Genomic DNA, 6,432 nt, shown 5'->3' on the forward strand with positions numbered 1-6,432 from the left:
GGCTCGATCCCAGGACTCTGAGATCATGACCTGAGCCGAAGGCAGCGGCTTAACCCACTGAGCCACCCAGGCGCCCCCATAACAAGAGAAATATTAACTATACTTCCTGTGCTGTAGATATTCTGCTAGTGCTTCCTGTTAATAGTAATTACGTTGTTTGGGATGCTGTGATAGAGATTTTATTTTTCTTGTGACGGTGTTCCCATTCCTGTGCTTTTTAAAAAATCTTTCTGACTTTATTTCATAACTGGAAATTTGTAAGTCTTAATCCACATCACTTATTTCACTGATTCCACACTCACACTCACCTCCCCTCTGGCATACAACAGTTTGTTCTCTGTATTTATCGGTCTGTCTCATTTTTATTCATCTCTTTTTGTTTGTCATTCCACATGTAAGTGAAATCATATGGTACTTGCTTGCTCTCCAGCTTGTTAGCAAAATATCCTCTAGATCCAACCTCACTGTTGCAAAGGGCAAGATCTTATTCTTTTTATGGCTGAGTAATATTCCATGTGACCTCTTCTTAATCTGTTCGACCTATCAGTGGACACTTAGATAGTTGCCACAGCATGTCTGTTGTAAATAGTGCTGCAGTATTATCTACATGGGGTGGATATACCTTTGCAAATTTATGTCTTGTTTTCTTTGGGTCAACAGCCAATAGTGGAATTAGTAGATCATATGGTGTTTCTAATTTTTTTTAAAAGATTTTATTTATTTATTTGACAGAGATCACAAGTAGGTATATAGGCAGGCAGAGAGAGAGAGGAAAAAGCAGGCTCCCTGCCAAGCAGAGAGCCCGATGCGGGACTCGATCCCAGGACCCCGAGATCATGACCTGAGCTGAAGTCAGAGACTCAACCCACTTAGCCATCCAGGTGCCCCTCTAATTTTTTTTTTTTTAAAGATTTTATTTGGGGCACCTGGGTGGCTCAGTGGGTTAAAGCCTCTGCCTTCGGCTCAGGTCATGATCCCGGGGTCTTGGGATCGAGCCCCGCATCGGGCTCTCCACTCAGCGGGGAGCCTGCTTCCTCCTCTCTCTCTGCCTGCCTCTCTGACTACTTGTGACCTCTCTCTCTGTCAAATAAATAAAAAATATCTTTAAAAAAAAAAGATTTTATTTATTTATTTGACAGAGAGATCACAAGTAGGCAGAGAGGCAGGCAGAGAGAGAGAGAGGGAGAAGCAGGCTCCCTGCTGAGCAGAGAGCCCCATGTGGGGCTCGATCCCAGGACCCTGGGATCATGACCTGAGCCGAAGGCAGAGGCTTTAACCCACTGAGTCACCCAGGCGCCCCTGGTGTTTCTAATTTTTAATATGTTGAGGAAACTCCATATTTTTCCCCAGTGGCTGCACCCATTTACTTTCCCACCTATAGTGCATGAAGGTTCCTTTTCCTCAACATCCCTACCGATACTTGTTATTTCTCATCTTTGTGATTCTGACCTTTCTGATAGTTGTGAGGTGCTATCTCATTGTGGTTTTGGTTTCCATTTCTTTAACGATAGTGATGTGGAGCATCTTTTCATCTTATTTCAGCTTCTTTGTATGTCTTTTTGGGGGAAAATGTGTATTCAGATGTGCTGCCCATCTTTTAATCTGATGATTTGTTATTTCCATGTTGACTTGTATGAGTGCTTTATATATTTGGGAAATGAACACCTTATTGGAAATATCACTTGTAAATATTCTCTCTCATTCAGTAGTTTGCCTTTTCATTGTGTTGATGGTTTGTTTCCTTTGCTGTGCAAAAGCTCGTTATTTTGTTCTGTTCCCAGTTTTGTCTGTGGATTTGTTTAACTTGCCTGATGAGAGCTATCCATAAGTATGTTGCTGAGGCCAATATCCAAGGGTTCAGGTTGGTTTTCTCTTACAAGTGTATGGTTCCATGCCTCCTGTTTAGCTCTTTAATTCATCTTGAGTTTATTTTGGTGTGTAGTATAAGAAAGTGATCCAGCAGGGCACGTGGGTTGCTCTGTCGTTAGGTGTCTGCCTTCAGCTCAGGTTCTGATCATGGGGTCCTGGGATCGAGCCCCGCATTGGGCTCCCTTCTCAGCAGGAAGCTTGCTTCTCCCTCTCTCACTCCCCATGCTTGTGTTCCCTCTCTCACTGTGTCTCTTTCTATCAGATAAATAAATAATATCTTTAAAAAAAAAAAAGTGGTCAATGGGTTAGTTAAACATCTGCCTTCAGCTGAGGTCATAATCTTGGGTCCTGGGATTGGAACCTGTGTTGGACACCCTGCTTGGTGGGAAGTCTGCTTTTCCCTCTTCCTCTGCCCCTCCTTCCTGCATGTGTGCACTTTCTCTCTCTCTCAAATGAGTGAATGGATCTTTAATAAAAAAGTGGTCCAGTCTCATTCTTTTTTTCCATGTAGCTATCCAGTTTCCCCAGCACCATTTACAGAAAAGACTGTATTTCCTCTATTGTATACTCTTGCCTCCTTTGCTGTAGATTGACCAGAGGATCAAGGGTTCATTTCCGAGCTCTCTCTCCTGTTCTGTGAATCTCTGTGCTGGTACCATACTGTTTTGATCACTATAGCCTTGCAGTACATCTTGAAATCTGGGATTGTGATAGCCCCGGCTTTGTTCTTCTCTCGAAAGGTTGCCTTGGCTGATTGAGGTCCTTTTCAGTTTCATGGAAATTTGGAGATTATTTATTTTGTTTGGTGGAAAATGCTGGTGCTCTTTTGTAGGGATTGCCCTGAATCTGTAGCTTGCTTTGGGCAGTATGGACATTCCAGTGACACTTACTCTTCCAGTTCATGGGCTTGATACATTTTTCCATTTGTTTATGTCCTCTTCAAATTTCTTTCATCAGTGACTTCTAGTTCTCAGAGGATAGGTCTTTCACCTCCTTGGTTTAATTTATTCGTAGGTGGTGTTTTCTTTTTGATGCACTTGTGAGTGGAACTGTTTTCTTAGTATCTGTCTCTCTGCTTCCACATTACTATATAAAAATGCACCACATTTCTGTCTACTAATATTGTATCCTGAGACCTTACTGAGTTCATGTATTCTGATAACCTTCTTGGTTTTTTATAGGGATTTTTGATGGGAACTCTTGGGTTTTGTATGGTATCATGTCCTCTACAATAGTGACAGTTTTACTTCCTCCTTTCCACTTTGGATGCCTTCTCTTTCTTTCTCTTTTTTCTGAGTGCTGTGGCTATGATGTCTGGTACTATGGTGAATGAAAGTGGTGAGTGGACATGCTTGTCTTCCTGATCTTAGAGGAAAGGCTTTCAGTTTTTCACCTATTGAGTATGTGGTTTGCTCTGAGTTACTCATATAGAGCCTTCATTTCTGTTTCCCCTGAACCCACTTTGGTGAGCTTTGTATCATGAACAGATGTAGTATTTTGTCAGATGCCTTCTCTGCACCTGTTGAGATGATCATATGATTTTTATCCTTCCTCTTACTAATGTGATGTATCCCATTGACTTGTGGATATTGAACCACCTTGTATCCCAGGAATAAATCTCACTTGACCATGATGAATGATCCTTTTTATGTATTGTTGAATTTGTTTTGCTCATGTTTGATAGGGGAATTTTGCATATGTTCAGAGATATGGACCTATGGTTTTTCTTTCTCCTTTGTGTCTTTGGTCTTGGTATCAGGCTAATGCTGGTGTGATAGAAGGAACTTCAAACTTCTCAGGGTATTCCCAGTAACAGGAAGGAAAAGAATAGGTAGTAACTCTTGTGTAATTGTTGTGGTGTAGGCTTAAATCACAGGCTTGCTTTGTTTTTATATCAGTATCCATGTTTTTTTTAAAATTTTCTTATAGTATGTTTTTATTTTTTTTTAATTTTTTAATTTTTTTTAATAAACATATAATGTATTTTTATCCCCAGGGGTACAGGTCTGTGAATTGCCAGGTTTACACGCTTCACAGCACTTACCATAGCACATACCCTCCCCAATGTCCATAACCCCACCCCCCCTCCCAAGCCCCCTCCCCCCAGCAACCCTCAGTTTGTTTTGTGAGATTAAGAGTCACTTATGGTTTGTCTCCCTCCCAATCCCATCTTGTTTCATTTATTCTTCTCCTACCCCCTTAACCTCCCCATGTTGCATCTCCACTTCCTCATATCAGGGAGATCATATGATAGTTGTCTTTCTCCGATTGACTTATTTTGCTAAGCATGATACCATCTAGTTCCATCCATGTTGTCTCAAATGGCAAGCTTTCATTTCTTTTGATGGCTGCATAGTATTCCATTGTGTATATATACCACATCTTCTTTATCCATTCATCTGTTGATGGACATCTAGGTTCTTTCCATAGTTTGGCCATTGTGGACATTGCTGCTATAAACATTTGGGTGCACGTGCCCCTTTGGATCACTACATGTGTATCCTTGGGGTAAATACCCAGTAGTGCAATTGCTGGGTCATAGGGTAGCTCTATTTTCAACATTTTGAGGAACCTCCATGCTGTTTTCCAGAGTGGTTGCACCAGCTTGCATTCCCACCAGCAGTGTAGGAGGGTTCCCCTTTCTCTGCATCCTCGCCAGCATCTGTCATTTCCTGACTTGTTAATTTTAGCCATTCTGACTGGTGTTAGGTGGTATCTCATTGTGGTTTTGATTTGTATTTCCCTGATGCCGAGTGATATGGAGCACTTTTTCATGTGTCTGTTGTCCATCTGGATGTCTTCTTTGCAGAAATGTCCGCTCATGTCCTCTGCCCATTTCTTGATTGGATTATTTGTTCTTTGGGTGTTGAGTTTGATAAGTTCTTTATAGATTTTGGATACTAGCCCCTTTATCTGATATGTCATTTGCAAATATCTTCTCCCATTCTGTCAGTTGTCTTTTGGTTTTGTTAATTGTTTCCTTTGCTGTGCAAAAGCTTTTGATCTTGATGAAATCCCAATAGTTCATCTTTGCCCTTGCTTCCCTTGTCTTTGGCGATGTTCCTAGGAAGAAGTTGCTGCGGCTGAGGTCGAAGAGGTTGCTGCCTGTGGTCTCCTCAAGGATTTTGCTGGATTCCTTTCTCACATTGAGGTCCTTCATCCATTTTGAGTCTATTTTCGTGTGTGGTGTAAGGAAATAGTCCAATTTCATTTTTCTGCATGTGGCTGTCCAATTTTCCCAACACCATTTATTGAAGAGGCTGTCTTTTTTCTATTGGACATTCTTTCCGGCTTTGTCAAAGATTAGTTGACCATAGAGTTGTGGGTCCATTTCTGGGCTCTCTATTCTGTTCCATTGATCTATGTGTCTGTTTTTGTGCCAGTACCATGCTGTTTTGATGATGACAGCTTTGTAATAGAGCTTGAAGTCCGGAATTGTGATGCCACCAACTTTGGCTTTCTTTTTCAATATTCCTTTGGCTATTCGAGGTCTTTTCTGGTTTCATATAAATTTTAAGATTATTTGTTCCATTTCTTTGAAAAAAATGGATGGTATTTTGATAGAAATTGCATGTGTAGATTGCTTTAGGTAGCATAGACATTTTCACAATATTTGTTCTTCCAACCCAGGAGCATGGAACATTTTTCCATTTCCTTGTGTCTTCCTCAATTTCTTTCATGAGTACTTTATAGTTTTCTGAGTATAGATTCTTAGCCTCTTTGATTAGGTTTATTCCTAGGTATCTTATAGTTTTGGGTGCAATTGTAAATGGGATTGACTCCTTAATTTCTCTTTCTTCTGTCTTGTTGTTGGTGTAGAGAAATACAACTGATTTCTGTGCATTGATTTTATATCCTGACACTTTACTGAATTCCTATACAAGTTCTAGCAGTTTTGGAGTGGAGTCTTTTGGGTTTTCCACATATAGTATCATATCATCTGCGAAGAGTGATAGTTTGACTTCTTCTTTGCTGATTTGGATGCCTTTAATTTCCTTTTGTTGTCTGATTGCTGAGGCTAGGACTTCTAGTACTATGTTGAATAGCAGTGGTGATAACGGACATCCCTGTCGTGTTCCTGACCTTAGTGGAAAAGCTCTCAGTTTTTCTCCATTGAGAATGATATTTGCAGTGGGTTTTTCATACATGGCTTTGATGATATTGAGGTATGTGCCCTCTATCCCTACACTTTGAAGAGTTTTGATCGGAAGGGATGCTGTACTTTTGTCAAATGCTTTTTCAGCATCTATTGAGAGTATCATATGGTTCTTGTTCTTTCTTTTATTAATGTGTTGTATCACATTGATTGATTTGCGGGTGTTGAACCAACCTTGCAGCCCTGGAATAAATCCCACTTGGTCGTGGTGAATAATCCTTTTAATGTACTGTTGAATCCTATTGGCTAGTATTTTGGTGAGAATTTTTGCATCTGTGTTCATCAAGGATATTGGTCTGTAGTTCTCTTTTTTGATGGGATCCTTGTCTGGTTTTGGGATCAAGGTGATGCTGGCCTCATAAAATGAGTTTGGAAGTTTTCCTTCCATTTCTATTTTTTGGAACAGT

General features: G+C 40.5%; 1 long non-coding RNA gene across 1 annotated transcript in view; it reads right to left on the minus strand.

The window, feature by feature from the left end:
• Positions 1-1,273: 1,273 nt before the first annotated feature.
• The window catches only part of LOC116861038, a 25,266-nt gene continuing 20,107 nt past the window's right edge, over positions 1,274-6,432 (minus strand). Inside the window, exon 3 of the long non-coding RNA XR_004381398.1 lies at positions 1,274-1,299. This is a non-coding gene — a long non-coding RNA (uncharacterized LOC116861038). The remainder of the gene's footprint in view (positions 1,300-6,432) is intronic.

This window comes from Lontra canadensis, unplaced genomic scaffold, assembly GCF_010015895.1.
Source record: "Lontra canadensis isolate GAN:19392208 unplaced genomic scaffold, GSC_riverotter_1.0 scaffold4, whole genome shotgun sequence".
Classification (NCBI taxonomy): domain Eukaryota; kingdom Metazoa; phylum Chordata; class Mammalia; order Carnivora; family Mustelidae; genus Lontra; species Lontra canadensis.